The sequence below is a fragment of the Cherax quadricarinatus genome, chromosome 20 (genome assembly GCF_038502225.1).
Source record: "Cherax quadricarinatus isolate ZL_2023a chromosome 20, ASM3850222v1, whole genome shotgun sequence".
In the NCBI taxonomy this organism is placed as follows: domain Eukaryota; kingdom Metazoa; phylum Arthropoda; class Malacostraca; order Decapoda; family Parastacidae; genus Cherax; species Cherax quadricarinatus.
This window is the reverse complement of record NC_091311.1, coordinates 42,972,763-42,993,298: the sequence shown is the minus strand read 5'-3', so window position 1 is coordinate 42,993,298 and position 20,536 is coordinate 42,972,763. Positions and strand designations below refer to the sequence as shown.

At 41.5% G+C, this 20,536-nt stretch overlaps 1 long non-coding RNA gene across 1 annotated transcript in view; it reads right to left on the bottom strand.

Annotated features, from left to right (window-relative positions):
* Positions 1–20,536, bottom strand: part of LOC138852996 (uncharacterized) — a 150,182-nt gene that overhangs the window by 16,365 nt on the left and 113,281 nt on the right. The gene's annotated exons all lie outside the window — the stretch shown is intronic.

Sequence of the window (20,536 nt, the reverse complement as noted above, 5' to 3'; positions counted from 1 at the left end):
AGGAGCATGGCATCTGACCCAGTAGCACCAGCTAGTCAGGTCCAACTCACACCCACTCATGAATTAATCTAACCTATTTTTAAAACCACACATCTTAGCTTCTATAACAGTACTCAGGAGTTGTGGATGATTCGAACAAATTCCCGAGTACCGTTATAGAAGCTAAGACGGTGTGTAGTTTTAAAAATAGGTTAGATAAATACATGAGTGGGTGTGAGTTGGACCTGACTAGCTAGTGCTACTGGGTCAGATGCTGTGCTCCTTCCTTAAGTGGAGGTGACCTGACTGGGTGGGCCACTGATCTAAGCTGGGGGTTGACATGGGCCTGCCCTGCATGGGCCAGTAGGCCTGCTGCAGTGTTCCTTCTTTCTTATGTTCTTATGAAGGGAATGATATGGGAGAAGTAGTTTGCTTATGAGAAGTTTTTACAAAGTAGAAGTGATACAAAAAGGGAGGAGTATATGGAGAGTAAAAGAAGTGAAGAGTGCATAAAAGAGGTGAAGAGTGCATAAAAAGGGTGAAGAGTGAGTAAAAGAGGTGAAGTGTGTACAAGGAGAGCAAATGTTAAAAGTGGGTGAGGTGCTGTCAACAAATTTTGCTGAGTAAGAAAAAGTTTTGTAGTAAGATAAATAGGTTGAGAAAGCCTAGGGAAACAAATGGATTTGACAGTTAAAAACAGAATAGGGGAGTTAGTAGATGGGAAGTATTGGGAAGATGGAGGGAATATACTGAGGACTGATAATGTTGATGAAGAAAGGGAGGCAATGATTTCAAGCATTGGCCAGGTAGGTATAACAGCTTTTAGGAGTGAAGAAGAACTGGATGTGAAGTTAAGGAAGGCACTGGATAGAATTAAAGGAAAAAGGGGGGTTAAAGCAGCTGGACTGATGGGATCATAACGAATGTTAAAAGCAGGTGGGGATATAATTTTGGAGTGGCTGTTATTTTTGTTCAATAAATATGAATGTGTAAATTCAAGAATTATGTGGATTAAAGTAAAGGTTGGATGCGAGAAGTGGGTCATAATAAGCGTGTATGCACCTGGAGAAGAGAGGAATGCAGAGGAGAGAGAGAGATTTTGGGAGATGTTAAGTGAATGTATAGGAGCCTTTGAACCAAGTGAGAGAGTAATTGTGGTAGGGGACTTGAATGCTAAAGTAGGAGAAACTTTTAGAGAGGGTGTGGTAGGTAAGTTTGGGGTGCCAGGTGTAAATGATAATGGGAGCCCTTTGATTGAACTTTGTATAGAAAGGGGTTTAGTTATAGGTAATACATATTTTAAGAAAAAGAGGATAAATAAGTATACACGATATGATGTAGGGCGAAATGACAGTAGTTTGTTGGATTATGTATTGGTAGATAAAAGACTGTTGAGTAGACTTCAGGATGTACATGTTTATAGAGGGGCCACAGATATATCAGATCACTTTCTAGTTGTAGCTACACTGAGAGTAAAAGGTAGATGGGATACAAGGAGAATAGAAGCATCAGGGAAGAGAGAGGTGAAGGTTTATAAACTAAAAGAGGAGGCAGTTAGGGTAAGATATAAACAGCTATTGGAGGATAGATGGGCTAATGAGAGCATAGGCAATGGGGTCGAAGAGGTATGGGGTAGGTTTAAAAATGTAGTGTTAGAGTGTTCAGCAGAAGTTTGTGGTTACAGGAAAGTGGGTGCAGGAGGGAAGAGGCGCGATTGGTGGAATGATGATGTAAAGAGAGTAGTAAGGGAGAAAAAGTTAGCATATGAGAAGTTTTTACAAAGTAGAAGTGATGCAAGGAGGGAAGAGTATATGGAGAAAAAGAGAGAAGTTAAGAGAGTGGTGAAGCAATGTAAAAAGAGAGCAAATGAGAGAGTGGGTGAGATGTTATCAACAAATTTTGTTGAAAATAAGAAAAAGTTTTGGAGTGAGATTAACAAGTTAAGAAAGCCTAGAGAACAAATGGATTTGTCAGTTAAAAATAGGAGAGGAGAGTTATTAAATGGAGAGTTAGAGGTATTGGGAAGATGGAGGGAATATTTTGAGGAATTGTTAAATGTTGATGAAGATAGGGAAGCTGTGATTTCGTGTATAGGGCAAGGAGGAATAACATCTTGTAGGAGTGAGGAAGAGCCAGTTGTGAGTGTGGGGGAAGTTCGTGAGGCAGTAGGTAAAATGAAAGGGGGTAAGGCAGCCGGGATTGATGGGATAAAGATAGAAATGTTAAAAGCAGGTGGGGATATAGTTTTGGAGTGGTTGGTGCAATTATTTAATAAATGTATGGAAGAGGGTAAGGTACCTAGGGATTGGCAGAGAGCATGCATAGTTCCTTTGTATAAAGGCAAAGGGGACAAAAGAGAGTGCAAAAATTATAGGGGGATAAGTCTGTTGAGTGTACCTGGTAAAGTGTATGGTAGAGTTATAATTGAAAGAATTAAGAGTAAGACGGAGAATAGGATAGCAGATGAACAAGGAGGCTTTAGGAAAGGTAGGGGGTGTGTGGACCAGGTGTTTACAATGAAACATATAAGTGAACAGTATTTAGATAAGGCTAAAGAGGTCTTTGTGGCATTTATGGATTTGGAAAAGGCGTATGACAGGGTGGATAGGGGGGCAATGTGGCAGATGTTGCAAGTGTATGGTGTAGGAGGTAGGTTACTGAAAGCAGTGAAGAGTTTTTACGAGGATAGTGAGGCTCAAGTTAGAGTATGTAGGAAAGAGGGAAATTTTTTCCCAGTAAAAGTAGGCCTTAGACAAGGATGTGTGATGTCACCGTGGTTGTTTAATATATTTATAGATGGGGTTGTAAGAGAAGTAAATGCGAGGGTCTTGGCAAGAGGCGTGGAGTTAAAAGATAAAGAATCACACACAAAGTGGGAGTTGTCACAGCTGCTCTTTGCTGATGACACTGTGCTCTTGGGAGATTCTGAAGAGAAGTTGCAGAGATTGGTGGATGAATTTGGTAGGGTGTGCAAAAGAAGAAAATTAAAGGTGAATACAGGAAAGAGTAAGGTTATGAGGATAACAAAAAGATTAGGTGATGAAAGATTGAATATCAGATTGGAGGGAGAGAGTATGGAGGAGGTGAACGTATTCAGATATTTGGGAGTGGACGTGTCAGCGGATGGGTCTATGAAAGATGAGGTGAATCATAGAATTGATGAGGGAAAAAGAGTGAGTGGTGCACTTAGGAGTCTGTGGAGACAAAGAACTTTGTCCTTGGAGGCAAAGAGGGGAATGTATGAGAGTATAGTTTTACCAACGCTCTTATATGGGTGTGAAGCGTGGGTGATGAATGTTGCAGCGAGGAGAAGGCTGGAGGCAGTGGAGATGTCGTGTCTGAGGGCAATGTGTGGTGTGAATATAATGCAGAGAATTCGTAGTTTGGAAGTTAGGAGGAGGTGCGGGACTACCAAAACTGTTGTCCAGAGGGCTGAGGAAGGGTTGTTGAGGTGGTTCGGACATGTAGAGAGAATGGAGCGAAACAGAATGACTTCAAGAGTGTATCAGTCTGTAGTGGAAGGAAGGCGGGGTAGGGGTCGGCCTAGGAAGGGTTGGAGGGAGGGGGTAAAGGAGGTTTTGTGTGCGAGGGGCTTGGACTTCCAGCAGGCATGCGTGAGCGTGTTTGATAGGAGTGAATGGAGACAAATGGTTTTTAATACTTGACGTGCTGTTGGAGTGTGAGCAAAGTAACATTTATGAAGGGATTCAGGGAAACCGGCAGGCCGGACTTGAGTCCTGGAGATGGGAAGTACAGTGCCTGCACTCTGAAGGAGGGGTGTTAATGTTGCAGTTTAAAAACTGTAGTGTAAAGCACCCTTCTGGCAAGACAGTGATGGAGTGAATGATGGTGAAAGTTTTTCTTTTTCGGGCCACCCTGCCTTGGTGGGAATCGGCCAGTGTGATAATAAAAATAATAATAAAATAAATGTATGAAAGAGGGGAAGGTACCTAGGGACTGGCAGAGAGCATGCATAGTTCCTTTATATAAAGGGAAAGGGGACAAAGTGTAAAAATTACAGGGGAATAAGCCTGTTGAGTATACCAAGTATTGTGTATGGTAGGGTTATTACTGAAAGAATTAGGGGTATGACTGAGCAGGATCGCAGATAAACAAGGAGGCTTTAGAATAGGTAGAGGATGCGTAGACCATGTGTTTGCATTGAAATATACAAGTTAGCAATATTTAGATAAAGGTAGGCAAGTTTTCATTGATTTTATGGATTTAGAAGAGGCATATGATAAGGAAGATAGGAGAGCAATGTGGCAGATGCTGCAAGTGCATGGAATAGGTAGTAAGTTACTAAATGCTGTGAAGAGTTTTTATGAGGAGAATGAGGCTCAGGTTAGGGTGTGTAGGAGAGGGAGATTACTTACCAGTAAAAGTAGGCCTTAGAAAGGGATGCATGGTTGTTTAACATTTATGGATGGGGTTTTAAAAGAAGTACATGTTAGGGTATTGTGAAGAGAGGTGGGATTAAAATATGCAGAATCAAATACAAAAGTGGAGTTGTCACAGATACTTTTTGCTGATGATACTGTGCTTTTGGGAGATTCTGAAGAAAAGTTGCAAAGGTTAGTGCACTAGTTTGGGAGGGTGTGTAAAGGAAGTCGAAAGTGAACATAGATAAGATTACGGTGATGAGAGCATCAAACAAATTAGGTAAGGAAAAACTGGGTATCAGATTGGAGGGAGGGAGTATGGAAGAAGTGAATGCGTTCAGATATTTGGGAGTGGACTTGTTGGTGGAAGGGTATATAAAAGACGAAATAAACCACAGAACTGATGAAGGGGAAAAGATGGGTGATGATTGAGGTATCTGTCGAGATAAAGAATGTTATCCATAGAGGAAAAGAAGGGAATGTATGAGAGTATAGTGGTGTGAAGCATGGGTTGTGAATGCTGCAGCAAGTAGTAGTATGGAGAAGTTGTGTCTGAGGGAAACGTGTGGTGTAAATATTATGCAGAGAATTTGCAGTTTGGAAATTAGGAGGTGCATGATTACTTAAAGAGGGCTGAGGAGGGGTTGTTGAGGTGATTTGGTCATTAAGAGAGGATGGAGCAAACTTGGAGGGTGTATAAAGCTACAGTGGAGGGTAGGCAGGATAGGGGTTGTCCTAGGAAAGGATGGAGGGAGGGGGTAAATGATGTTTTGTGTGCAAGGGGCTTAGACATACAGCATGCAGTTGTGAGTGTGTTAGGAGTGATTGGAGACCAATGGTTTTTGGACTTGACGAGTCATTGGAGTGTGAGCAGGGTACTATTCTGTGAAGAGAGTCAGGGAAACTGGTCAGCTAGACTCGAGTCCTGGAGGTGGGAAGTACAATGCCTGTACTTTAATTAAAGGAGGGGTTTGGGATATTTTTGCTGTTAGAGTGACATTTAAACTGTCATATCTGTGCACCTCTGGTAAGACAGTAATAGTGTGAATGACAGCAAAAATGTTTCTTTTTTGGTTCACCCTGCCTTGGCAGGAGATGGCTAGCACGTAAAAAAAAAAAAAAAAGCAGTCCATGTCTTGCTGTGCAGGGGATAAAAAAAAAAAATAGATATGGAGGCAAAATATCTCAAGGTTACCTTACATCACTTATATATTTGGTGCTGATTTCTCCTGGTGAATTAACATTCATGAATCTCACACTGTTCCTTGAAATTACACAACTGCTTTACTATTTCATACAAAGCACTAAACCCAAAAGAATTATATGGCACTACAGGGTGGGATGGACTAAAGAAGGAACATGTGAAGGTCAGAGACCAGTGTGGGAGTGTGTGTGAAAGGCAGAGTTAATGAAGGTAGTGGAGAGTGCTAAAACAAAAATATAATCAAAGTTGATGTAATAAGTTAGTTTCTGATGAAAAAGTCAAAGAGGAAGTCTGCATCAAAGGTGGGACTTTCAGCAAGAAAGTCAGGTAGAGTAAGTGCTTTAGGGCAGTGAAGAGGTCTAAATAAATTCTGCATGACAGCTAAAAGATGGTGAACTGACAACATAACTTGGCCATCTTTACAGAGCAGTGCCAAGCGTTTTCCCACGAGATACCCACAAGTTAGATGTGCATGTCTGAGATATAGTCGGGAGAGAGTAGTCTCCCAAATGTAACAGTGACGGTAAGATGACCACAAACCCAGACATGGGTTGACAATGCAATTTACTGTGGACCAACTTAAACTGTCACTGTTGCCAACAGTTGTGAAGTTGTCTAGAAATTATGGCAAAATAGTCTGAGAAAGGAATTCCCCTGTATGAAATGAGGTCATGAACTGGTGATTGAGCAGAGGAGTCTGCCTGCTTGTTGCCCCGAACATCTACATGTCTAGAGACCCAGCAGAAAACTATTTACTAGGAATGCGGTTTAACCATAGTAGTATAAGTAGGAAGATGGGATGAGGAGAATCAAATTTTTGGATAGTCAGTAATGCAGTAAAGGAGTCTGAAGCTACTACACATGTTGAGGTAGGTATTGATGCAATGCATATGACAGCCATGAAAAGTGCATACAACAGCTATGAAAATAATAGCAGAGTCTAACAAATGATCACTTGTAACTGTCCAGGAAACTCCTGCATACCCAACACCTTCAGAGGATTTAGAACCATTAGTGCAGACCACAGTGGTATGAGAATGAGATTGGAAGTGGTTAAGGAAAAAGTGAACACAAAGCTGTGGTAGATAATTGAACCTTTGCACCAGGAAGTGGGAAGAAACAGACACGAATCACTGGAACTTCCTACAGGATGAAGGAAAAGTAAGATACTAGTTGATTTATTATTATAATCAAAAAGAAGCACTAAACCACAAGGGCTATACAGCGCTGCAGGGCAGGAAGGAAGCAAGGGTATCAGGTGGCAAAAGGGAGATGGATGAGTAGTAGGTTATGGAGAACATCGGGGCAGTGGATATTGAAAGGGTAGAGGGCAGCAAGAGATTGAGGTAGAAAGAGCAGAAGAGAGTGCGAAAGGTATCATCATCAGAGTTTGTGGAGTAAATCAGTCGTCGTCAAGAAGTCAATGAGAGAGTTAGGATTAAAGGAGGGTCCATCAGCAAGAAGGGAAGGTAGAGAGAGTAGTAGAGCAGAGACGACATTGGAGGTAAATTCTGCGTGCTCGTTGATAGAAAGGGCAGAAAAGTCCAAAGGTGCTAACTTTCTGGCAGACTTTGAGGAAAGAAACGAGGGGCACAGATGGAGCCCCTGAGAAATACGGACCAGATGATTGCCAATTTCATTGGCAACATCTAGTGGGTTTGCTATATCAACACCGGCAACCCGCAGAACAGGAGCCGGGTCAGGAGAATATTTACCACTCAGTTTTCGTACTTTCTTCCAGACTGCACTCAGAGGAAGCAGAGGTGATGGTGGAGACAATCTCGCCAGCAAGTGCGTTTAGAGTCACGGATGACACGGTGAGTGATCGCAAGCTTCTGCTTACAATCAAGAAGTCTCTCCGTGGTTCTATTGTACCGGTACTTGCCCCACGCAGCACGTTTCAAACGTACTGCACGAGCACAAGCAGGAGACCACCAAGGCACGCATTTCTGAGAATGCCTGCCCGAAGTTTGGGGTATAGAATGAGAAGCTGCGGTTAAAATGGATGACGAGAAGAGGTGTAAAAGCTCATCAATGGAGGACGAAGAAGGAACCTCACTAAAAACAGTTAGTTGTGAATAAAGGTTCCAATTTGCCTGATCAAATTGCCAGCGTGGGTTACGAAGAGGTGGTGAATATGAAGGGGAAGTAAGAATGATTGGGAAATGATCGCTGTCATGTAAATCCGGGAGAACAGACCAGGTGAAGTCTAATGCGGCGGAGGAAGAGCAGACTGAGAGATCGAGGCAAGAGAGAGTACGAGTCCGAGGATCAAAATGGGTGCGAGTACCTGTATTTAAAACATGGAGGGGGTGGGTAGCAAGAAAAGCCTCTAACTGAATGCCAAGGGAATCACAGTGAGACCCCCCAGAGGAAATGATCGCCAAGTAACAGAAGTGGTGGCGGTAATGACGAAACAAGAAAGGCAATATCCGGGATAGATAATGCCCGAGAAGGAGAGAGATGCAAAGAACAGTGTATATCACCTATGCAAGTGGATACGGGCTGCTGTGTAATGCAGCGAAGTACGAACAAATAGCTGATGGTACGGAATATCAGTGCGTAGAAGGGCACTTTCATTAAAGGTCCCATCAGGAAAAGGATCTGAAGAATACAATAAATTATAGCCTGAGATGGGATAGATAACGGCAGAGTGTAATTTTGGTTCCTGTAAGCAAACACCAACAGGGGAAAACTGGGAGAGCAACATCTGAAGCTCGCCCCGAATATTCCACTGTAAATAGGCCATGATTGGCAACGATAAAGATACCTGAAATCCGCAGGTAAGGGTACCTACGGACTAGAAGAGCTAGAAAAGTCCACATGCGGTGGCAAAGGAAAATGTTCAAGTAGCGAAGGAACAGTGCGTTGTGAAGAAAGGAGTTGCGCAGATGGAGAAGAGGAAAGAGAAGGAACAGAGGGTGGATCAGTGTCCATTGATGGTTTGGTCTCTGCAATATATTCAGAGATTGCTTCAAGTGTTTTGAAGTTCAGAGACGTCGTATGGGAGACAATATTGGAGATGGAAGGAGGAGGATTTTGAGTAAAGATCGGAGCTGTAATGGACTGTACCAAGGTAGGGGGGGGGGCAAAAGGGTGGAGGGAACTGGAGAAGTGTGGGAGGGGACAGAAGAGGCAGAAACCTGGGAGGTGGCAGAAGAGGAAGAAACTTGGGAGGGGACAGGGGAGGAAGGCACAGTACGAGGAGGATGAACCTCCACACTTGTAACGGAGCCAGTGAAAGGGGAAGACCTAGGTACAGAGACCGGGAAGGTAAAATGTGGAGGTGGATGAAGGGAAGGAGGGGTTAAAGGAGATTTGTTGGACCTCTGAGAAGAGGGACGATTGGGAGGTGTTGTACAAGGTCTTGTCGATACCGGGGTTTGTGAGGGAGAACACGAAGAAGCGAGGACAGACTGAGGCATTGAATAAGGGACATCTGAGCCCAGGACAGCAAAAGAATTAAATACAGGAGTGACTATGGGACTGGCAACCGCAGAGGAGGCTGCAGAAGATGGGACCCCAGAAGTGGGGGGACATTTTGAAACACGAGAATAAGAAACACGGGGTAGTCTCCCTTGGAGGCAGAGATGAGAAACTGCCATAGAATAAGGGAGACCTTCTGCCTCTTTGAGGCAACGAATTTCCCGCTCATTTAAGTAGACCTGGCAACGGCAAGAGTACGAAGGGCGAGCCTCATGACAATTAAGGCAAGAGGGAGGTCGACTGTAAGATGTATTAGAATGGTCATCAGCACCACAGACTGGGCATTCAGCTATAGATCTGCAATATTTTGCTGGGTGGCCAAATCGCCAGCAATTCCTACACTGTTGCGGTGTAGGGATCACCTTCCGAACTTGTAACCGATGTCCTGCTACATAAACAGAGGATGGGAGTTCACGGCTGTCGAAAGTTAAACGAGACACATTGCAAGGGTATCGTCTTCGCCCGTGGGCGGGAAGAACATAAGTGTCTACCTTGATTATTATTATTATTATTATAATCAAAAAGAAGCGCTAAGCCACAAGGGCTATACAGCGCTGCAGGGCAGGAAGGAAGCGAGGGCATCAGGTGGCAAAAGGGAGGTGGATGAGTAATAGGTTACAGATAACAGCTGAGAAGTGGATGGTGAAAGGGTAAAGGGCAGCAAGAGACTGAGTTAGAAAGGGCTGAGGGGAGTGCATAAGGTATCATCATCAGAGTTTGTGGAGTAAATCAGTCGTTGTCAAGAAGTCAATGAGAGAGTCAGGATTAAAGGAGGGTCCATCAGCAAGAAGGAAAGGTAAAGAGAGTAGTAGAGCGAAGACGGCGTTGGAGATAAATTCTGCGTGCTCGTTGATAGAGGGGGCAGTCTAACAGAATGTGGCTAATCGATACAGGAACTTGACACTGCTCACAGAGAGGTACAGGGTGCCTCTCCATGAGATACCCGTGAGTAAGACGAGTGTGGCCAATGCGAAGATGGGAGAGAGTGGTCTCCCAACCACGGCACTGATGACAAGAAGACGGCCAGTAACCTATGCTCGGTTTAATAGAATGAAGTTTGTTACCAAGCAGAGTTGACCAACGTTGTTGCCAACGGGCGTGAAGGTGGGTTAGCTATTGCAGCAAAATAGTCCAGAAATTGAACACCTTGATAGGAAATTGGTAGGTCATGTACTGCTGACCGCGCAGCAGTGTCTGCCTGTTCATTGCCCTGTACGTCGACATGATCAGGGACCCAACAAAAAATAATATCTTTATGCTTCGTAGAGATACGGCGTAGCCAAAGTTGGATACGGAGAACTAGGGGGTGAGATGTATCAAATTTTCGTATAGTCTGTAGAGCACTAAGGGAGTCTGAGACTACCACAAATGATCACACAGGCATAGATGCGATACGAATAATTGCTGCAAGAATGGCATACAATTCAGCAGTAAAAATGCTGTCCGGAAACACTGCTGCGAATCTGACGCCGTCTGAAGACTTAGAGCCATCTGTGTACACAGCAATGGCATGAGAATGGGAGTGGAAGTGATCAAGAAAAAGAGAGCGGGAAGCCACCGTAGGCAGTTGAGCTTTCGAGCATGGGAGTGAGAAAGAACAGACCCGAACAGCTGGAACTTCCCAGGGGGGTAGGGAAAAGTGAGATGCTACATGAACATATAAAGGTGGTAACTGAAGGGAAGACAAGAGTGAATGTAGGCGAAGAGAAAAGGGATGGAGCAAACAGGGGCGGCGAACGAATAAAGAATGTCTACTAATATCGGTGACCATTCTATAAATGGAAGGATTGTGGAGATCGTGAGAGCATACATAGTAGCGAAGGCAATGGGCATCACGGCGATCAGACAAGAATGGAACATTCGCTTCTGCATAGAGGCTCTCAACAGGGGAAGAGCGAAAAGCACCAAGGCACAAACGTAATCCTTGGTGATGGATAGGGTTAAGGCTAGAGAGAGTAGCAGGAGAGGCTGCTGAATAAATCTGGTCACCATAATTGAGTTTCGATAAAACGAGGGCTGAATGTAGGCGAAGCAGAGTTCGACGATCAGCTCCCCAGGAAAGATGAGCAAGGGTTTTAAGAAGGTTTAGCCGGCTGTGACAAGTTGCCTTCAGAGAGGTAATGTGAGGTTTCCAGGATAACCTACGGTCAAAGAGAGGCCTAGAAACCTGACTATCATGTTCGGGGATACAGGAACCACAGAAATACAAAGATGATCGGAGATGACAGAACGTCTAGTGAAAGTAATTTGGTGAGTTTTGGTACTTGAAAATTTAAACCCATGCGTGGTGGCCCAAGTGGAAACACGGTCGACCGCATGCTGGAGAGAAACTGCAATAAGGTGACAGTCAGCGCCTGCACAAGCAATAGTGAAGTCATCAACATAGAGTGATTCCAGAGATACACCCGTCGCACGAAAGACACCCAAAGCCACCCTCCGAGATACCGGAGAGGGATTGGGACATCCCCAGGCGATCCAGATCCCATGGCAAACTACTCTACCGCCAAGAACCTCAACGGAATGGGATGGACCCCCAGTACCCTTCCCCCTACCTATGAACTAGTGTGCCTGTGGGAAAAATCCTAAAGGCCAAAAAGAGGAAGGGCAAAAGGGAGGAGGAGGAAAGGAAAATGGGGAGGATGGGATAGGGAAGGGGGGATAATTAGGTTCGGTCTGAGGAAGGAAACCGACAGGTCTAATTCCTCAGACCAAGAGCCTCTTCACCACGCCAAGGAGCCCCCCTTAAGAGGAATATATTTATAGATGGGGCTGTTAAAGAAGTAAATGCTAGGGTGTTTGGGAGAGGGGTGGGATTAAATTTTGGGGAATCAAATACAAAATAGGAATTGACACAGTTACTTTTTGCTGATGATACTGTGCTTATGGGAGATTCTAAAGAAAAATTGCAAAGGTTAGTGGACGAGTTTGGGAGTGTGTGTAATGGTAGAAAGTTGAAAGTGAACAGAGAAAAGAGTAAGGTGATGAGGGTATCAAATGATTTAGATAAAGAAAAATTGGATATCAAATTGGGGAGGAGTATGGAAGAAGTGAATGTTTTCAGATATTTGGGAGTTGACGTGTCAGCGGATGGATTTATGAAGGATGAGGTTAATCATAGAATTGAAGAAGGAAATAAGGCAAGTGGTGCGTTGAGGTATATGTGGAGACAAAAAACGTTATCTATCTAGGCAAAGAAGGGAATGTATGAATGTATAGTAGTACCAACACTTTTATATGGGTGTGAAGCTTGGGTTGTAAATGCTGCAGCTAGGAGGCGGTTGGAGGCAGTGGAGATGTCCTGTCTAAGGGCAATGTGTGGTATAAATATTATGCAGAAAGTTCGGAGTGTGGGAATTAGGAGAAGGTATGGAGTTAATAAAAGTATTAGTCAGAGGGCTGAAGAAGGGTTGTTGAGGTGGTTTGGTCATTTAGAGAGAATGAATCAAAGTAGAATGACTTGGAGAGCGTATAAATTTGTAGGGGAAGGAAGGCGGGGTAGGGGTTGTCCTCGAAAAGGTTGGAAGGAGAGGGTAAAGGAGGTTTTGTGGGCGAGGGGCTTGGACTTCCAGCAAGCGTGTGTGAGTGTGTTAGATAGGAGTGAATGGAGACAAATGGTACTTGGGACCTGACGAGCTGTTGGAGTGTGCGCAGGGTAATATTTAGTTAAGGGATTCAGGGAAAATGGTTATTTTTATATAGCCGGACTCAGCTACTGGAGGGGTTTGGGATATTGGCAGTTTGGAGGGATATGTTATATATCTTTATATATGCTTCTTAACTGTTGTATCTGGGTGCCTATGCAAAGACAGTGATTATGAGTGAGGTGAAAGTGTTGAATGATGAAAGTATTTTTCTTTTTGGGGATTTTTTCTTTCTTTTTGGGTCACCCTGCCTCAGTGGAAGACGGCCGACTTAAAAAAAAAAAAAAAAAAAAAAAAAAAAATTACAAGAGTGAGGGTCAAAGTTAGCAGGGGTGTCGGTATTTAAATCATGAAGAGAATAGTGAGAAAAGTCTCCAAATAGTCATTATGAGTCACAATGAATCCTTCTCCAGAGGGAGAAAATGATGAGCACTGAAATCACCTAATAAAAAAAAGTGGTGGAAGCAAGGAAGAAACCAAAACATTGACATCATGAACAGATAACAGTTATGAAGGGGAAAGATACAGAGAGCAGACTGTATACCACTTCCTCAAGTAAATATGGGCTGCAGTGTAATGTTGTGAAATATGAACTAAGAGACAAGAATATGGCATATCAATGTGCACAAGAAATGCACTTTCACTAAGCGTCTCATCAGGAAAAGGATCTGGTGATCACAATAAAACAGCCCGAGATAGGGAGGTCAACAGCGGAGCACAATTTCAGCTCTTCTAAACACACACAGGGCAAAACTGGGAGAGAACACCTTCAGTACACCTTGATTACTCACTCCCTATCCTACCCTTTATGCTAGTAAACACCAATCCAGGATAGTAATCTTACATCCACCAAGCCACCTCAGCAGACGAGAGAAAGGGCAGTTGGAAACCTACCAAGAGGTATACCTCCTTTGGCTGCCACCTCGCAGAGCCAACAGGCAGTTTCCAGATATACACTCGTCACCTTAAGGACATCAGTGTCACCCTCCAGAACTCTGGAGGGTAGCTCAACAAATCCCTAGATTAAGATTCAATGGTAAACACCATCACCACCATTGGTCTAAACAAAATGGGATGGACCACAATTCTGTTTCTTCAACCTAGGAGCTATAATTTCAAAGGAAAATCCCCAAAGGCAGAAGGTAGGAAGGAAAAAGAGGAGAAAAGAGATGGGGGTGAAGAAATTAGATGAGGTAGAGGAGGAGTGGGTGGGTAATTTGGTTTGGTCCGAGGATATAGACAAAAATGTCGAGTTCCTTAGATCAATAGCCTTTTCACAGCATCAAGGAACCCTCCCCCCCCACTTGAAGAGGCTCCACATCACAGAATTATGATACAAAAACATTCATGCAAGTTTTATAATATCACAGAACAACAATGGACTGTACACATGAGAAAAGCAGATAGAAGACCTAATGGTCTAAACTGAGGCTACCTGCTGAGGGCTAGCTAATTTCAGATTGGTTAGCCTTAGCTCTCCTGGAAGCACCATAATAGGAAGAACTGTTTTAGGTGAAGTTCCACTGAGCAGTTCGTAACAGTCCACTCCATGTTCTGGCATGCTTCACTACTTATAGACAAAAATGTATATTTATTGTACAGTGTCATGTTTTTTAAGTGAAGTGGCCAAACAGAATATTCACAAATTAGGTTTAATTTAATTAAAAATTTAATTTATGAATTAAAATGTACATTACACGATTTTTTTAGTTTGCACCAAAGCTTGGTATCCTAGTCACAAAAATATTTATTCAACTTAATACATTAGACTAATTTCAGTCAGCAATAATTATAAATACTGTATCAATTCTGAGATAGACAAACCTATTTTTGCAGTTATAGTAAAAATGAATACAACCTCTGCTTGGTTTGGAAAATAAAATTTGCTAAATAAGCCAAGTTAACAAATTCTGTATAAATAGCATATACAATATCTGATGATGTAGGAAGGAAACTAAACCAGTATGAAAAACACCACCATACCATACTAACTAGGTTATGGTTAGTTTACCAAATGTGAAGTGTAGCATCACACCTGAAAACACTGCAACCAAAACTTTTATATGGTAGTTCATAAATTCCAGATTAATGCATGAACACAATTCTTTCAAATCTCAAACTGGCTCCAGAGGACATTTCTTGTGTAAGTAAGGTGACCCCCAAAATAAATTTATTCACACACACTAGCACCCTATGTGTAAAGAGTACAGACACCAAGATAAAATAAAGCAGTGGTAGATTGTATGAGTGTATACTGTACACAAGAGACTTGGCCAACACTAATGAGTATAATATAAGCTTGCAACCAGTATGATTAGAAATATTCCTGGGCCAAAATGAATAAAATAAATTGGGAGGAAGTGACCAGGAAGAGTATTTACATTAGAGCAAGATGATGCTTACGAAACAGATGTAACAAAGAATTTAATTAAACAACCATTCAGATTATTTTGCTACACAATTTCTATAATATCAAAGTCTGGATTTAGGTCAGAAGTAATATATACCAAGTGAAATTAAAGAAAAAATCAAATGGTTTAGTTGATTTATAACCTTGACTTAAATAACCTGGATGACACACTTCCAGTTACCATAGTAAAGTTATTTGAAGGGATTAAATCTGTTTCCATTACTGTACAAGAATTACTAGAAGCAAAAATTACAAAATAAATAAAATTAAATCAGGATACAGGAAAAGAAAATCAACAGAAAAGAAATTGAAAAAATGTAACATGATAAAGCAAACAAAAAATTTAGGGCTATGTATATGCAGCAAAGCCAATGTGAAGGATTTTACACAAAAGTTAGTAAGGCAAAGGGAAGAAGCACTATAGCTAGCAAGAAAGATTAATGTTCATTTTATTTAAAAGGTAAAAAAAAAAAAAAAAAAAAAAAAAAAAAAAAAAAAAAAAAAGTACACAATATAAAAAAAAAACCTAATGAGAATTATACTACAGAAATGAGTAAAACCTTACAAGAGACTGTTAAACTGAATGACAGATGATGAAATTTCATGTGGATACCATGTAATAAAAGTAGAAGAAAAGAATAACAGACTAAATGAGAATTATAGATTGTGATAAAATATTTCAAGATCTGGACAAAAAGGCTTTAATAAACAATGAGAAAAAAAAGATTGCTACTGGAAGAGCACATCAATGCAACTGTGGAAACACACTTATGCTACTATGCAAAACTTCAAAACAAGCCTTCAGATATATGGATAAACAACTACTCGAACTTATATTAGCCCTAACTGGAACATGCAATAGTGGTGGTTATCTGCATTTAAAAAATGCAGATAAGAGAACAAACAAAGACATGTTCAAAATAGCTCTAAGAAAAATAAATTACTGAAAGAATAATGGACTTTCTACACAAATAGTATGAGAATGCTAAAATGGGACCATAAAGTTAGTAATAAGTGCTATAACCACTAGAAAATTAACAAAAGTTGTAAAAACTAAATCCTGAAGATGGGACACCACAAATAGCCCTGTTCATGTAACTAAAAACAGGTAATTTCTTATACACATTGTGCATGTACTGTACTTCACAACTTCAGAAAGTAACTCCATTTCAACTAATCAATTTTCCTGGCGTTCTTCCAAGATATAACAGTACGTACTACTTAACTTGCTTTCCATTACTACCTTTCCTCTGGTTGAACACGAATATAGGCATGCTGTTTATCCAAGTCCCCTACTTAAATCCTCCATTCTACTTATACATCATACAGCTCCCCCCCATTACCTCTTATTTCCCTACCATATTTACACATTTATTGTCAACCTATCATGCTGCATTTTTTCTGCAACCCATCTTCCAAAAAAAAGTTGCAATTCTGACTGTTTATAAACTTTTCTCACAGAACTTTGTTATGTATTTACGGTATGTTTGGTTAGGTCAAGTATACACAATATATCCGAAAGCCAACAAACAAAACTGCAATGCAGAAAAAAAAAAAGAGAACAGAAAACAGGAAATGACAAGGAATCTGTCTTTAATTTTGTTCGGTTGCATTACAATTTCCATTTTACAATTGCTGGCATGTTTTAACTGATTAATTTTTATTGTTCGACAATGAAAATAGTGGAATTTCCAATATTTATGTGAGAAACTTAATGGTTTGTAAGCATTCAGAATTTTTACTTGTGGAAGGTAACAGAGGCAATTAGAGGAATTAACTTTAAAATCTATACAAAAAACCTGACTGAAAGTTAAGACACATGTGCAACATCTGGATATCTTTATTGTAGTAGACGTTTCGCCATCCAGTGGCTTTATCAATACAGATTCTAGGACATAATAGGAAGACAGTAGAACTATATACAAAAGATGAGGTAATCAGTCCCTCGGCCTTGGAGTTAGTGTTCACAGCATCGTGGTGGAGGAGAGTCTGGAGCAAAGGCAAGAAGACTGGCGCTTTTTATAGGCGTCAGTGAATGGGACGGGCAGCAGACGAGGGCAGTCACTGGTAGGTGGGATTCCCCAGTGGAAGTAGGTCCTTCCCAAAGAGATGGGTTAGTTGCAGCAGCCGTGAAGAAGGTCTTGTAGATGTCCTCTGAACCAAGATTCCATGATGTTGCAGTGTCTGACAAGTTGTGCAAGAAAGGTATAAAATACCGACAATATGAAAGTTAAGACACATGTGCAACATCTGGATATCTTTATTGTAGTAGACGTTTCGCCATCCAGTTCTACTGTCTTCCTATTATGTCCTAGAATCTGTATTGATAAAGCCACTGGATGGCGAAACGTCTACTACAATAAAGATATCCAGATGTTGCACATGTGTCTTAACTTTCATATTGTCGGTATTTTATACCTTTCTTGCACAACTTGTCAGACACTGCAACATCATGGAATCTTGGTTCAGAGGACATCTACAAGACCTTCTTCACGGCTGCTGCAACTAACCCATCTCTTTGGGAAGGACCTACTTCCACTGGGGAATCCCACCTACCAGTGACTGCCCTCGTCTGCTGCCCGTCCCATTCACTGACGCCTATAAAAAGCGCCAGTCTTCTTGCCTTTGCTCCAGACTCTCCTCCACCACGATGCTGTGAACACTAACTCCAAGGCCGAGGGACTGATTACCTCATCTTTTGTATATAGTTCTACTGTCTTCCTATTATGTCCTAGAATCTGTATTGATAAAGCCACTGGATGGCGAAACGTCTACTACAATAAAGATATCCAGATGTTGCACATGTGTCTTAACTTTCATATTGTCGGTATTTTATACCTTTCTTGCACAACTTGTCAGACACTGCAACATCATGGAATCTTGGTTCAGAGGACATCTACAAGACCTTCTTCACGGCTGCTGCAACTAACCCATCTCTTTGGGAAGGACCTACTTCCACTGGGGAATCCCACCTACCAGTGACTGCCCTCGTCTGCTGCCCGTCCCATTCACTGACGCCTATAAAAAGCGCCAGTCTTCTTGCCCTTGCTCCAGACTCTCCTCCACCACGATGCTGTGAACACTAACTCCAAGGCCGAGGGACTGATTACCTCATCTTTTGTATATAGTTCTACTGTCTTCCTATTATGTCCTAGAATCTGTATTGATAAAGCCACTGGATGGCGAAACGTCTACTACAATAAAGATATCCAGATGTTGCACATGTGTCTTAACTTTCATATTGTCGGTATTTTATACCTTTCTTGCACAACTTGTCAGACACTGCAACATCATGGAATCTTGGTTCAGAGGACATCTACAAGACCTTCTTCACGGCTGCTGCAACTAACCCATCTCTTTGGGAAGGACCTACTTCCACTGGGGAATCCCACCTACCAGTGACTGCCCTCGTCTGCTGCCCGTCCCATTCACTGACGCCTATAAAAAGCGCCAGTCTTCTTGCCTTTGCTCCAGACTCTCCTCCACCACGATGCTGTGAACACTAACTCCAAGGCCGAGGGACTGATTACCTCATCTTTTGTATATAGTTCTACTGTCTTCCTATTATGTCCTAGAATCTGTATTGATAAAGCCACTGGATGGCGAAACGTCTACTACAATAAAGATATCCAGATGTTGCACATGTGTCTTAACTTTCATATTGTCGGTATTTTATACCTTTCTTGCACAACTTGTCAGACACTGCAACATCATGGAATCTTGGTTCAGAGGACATCTACAAGACCTTCTTCACGGCTGCTGCAACTAACCCATCTCTTTGGGAAGGACCTACTTCCACTGGGGAATCCCACCTACCAGTGACTGCCCTCGTCTGCTGCCCGTCCCATTCACTGACGCCTATAAAAAGCGCCAGTCTTCTTGCCTTTGCTCCAGACTCTCCTCCACCACGATGCTGTGAACACTAACTCCAAGGCCGAGGGACTGATTACCTCATCTTTTGTATATAGTTCTACTGTCTTCCTATTATGTCCTAGAATCTGTATTGATAAAGCCACTGGATGGCGAAACGTCTACTACAATAAAGATATCCAGATGTTGCACATGTGTCTTAACTTTCATATTGTCGGTATTTTATACCTTTCTTGCACAAAAAACCTGACTGTTGGCAAACAGTCAAAACCATCTCAATGACTCCTTGTTGAATTACCTCATCTTCAAATCTTCTTAATTCCTTGTTCTCTGTATAATATTGACACCACAATTTAATGTCAGCCAAAGTCATATCCACTACCTCCAACCTCTTTGAAAATTTGAAAACAAAGATTCACCCCAGTACTAAAGCCAGCACCCCTTCACTAATTACTGTATACCTTTTTTTTTTTTGGCACCCATTCAATATCCTTTTTTCCTTAATCTCTTACATCTGCAATTCTTAATTCTCTTCTGTGAATTATCTTGGTAGTATGTATACGTGCACTCCAAGGCATTTAAATACATTCACATCCTTTAATCTTACTTTCATTCTTTTCTCTTAGGACACAATTCCAAACTCTTACCAACCTCTGCAACTTCTCAGAACCTTCCAGACTTTGTTACCTGCAAACAGCAAACTCCCACGAACTCAGATTCCTTACACTTTCCTGATAACATGGTCCTCTGATGTCCATTTTAATACTTTTGACATCAACATTGTATGGCAGCCAAAATGCCAGACAAATTTTTATCCAAAATCCTATTCATGGTGGGATATTTCATCAAGTGCTTAGTATAATACAATATTATAAATGGAAAACTTTCATTTCAATGTACAATTCCACATAAACAAGGCTGTAAGAAAGAAAAACAAGTGATCCAATTCCAAATGACATTTACATGCAAGATTTTCCCCCAGTGACATAGTTCAATAATGAGTAACAATACAAACACTCCCTGTACAAATTTATATTCCAATACATACAATGCAAGAACCCATTCACTTGTGTCAGAGTGAGCAAAACCAATAACCATGAAGTTAATGCAACATGCACATCACATTGGCATGATACACAGAAAATGAGTTTCTGGGTATGGCTTTCCCAGGTGAGCTTAAGAACTATTAGAGAGACGTTACATCTGCATTAATCAACATGCATCCACTACTCCCTGCTTATAGTTCAAATTCTATTTCAGCCATATAATAAGTATTAAAGTTAAAAAGACTGGAACAAATCAGAAAAGAATAAAATAATTCACAAATAACCTAATTAAAATGCAGTGGCATGCATTAAGCTGTTTACATACATTTAAGGCTTCAGTTTAATCTAAAGCAAGCTTTCATAAATGTATAAAAAATACATTACTTATGAAGTGTTACAGACTGGACTAGGTTATTTTTATATGTATTAAAAGATTTAAAAATGGAAGCTTTGTCAATGATTTGGATAAATTTCTATAAATGTGGACATAATTTGAGTGCTGTTTCTCCCACTAAGTT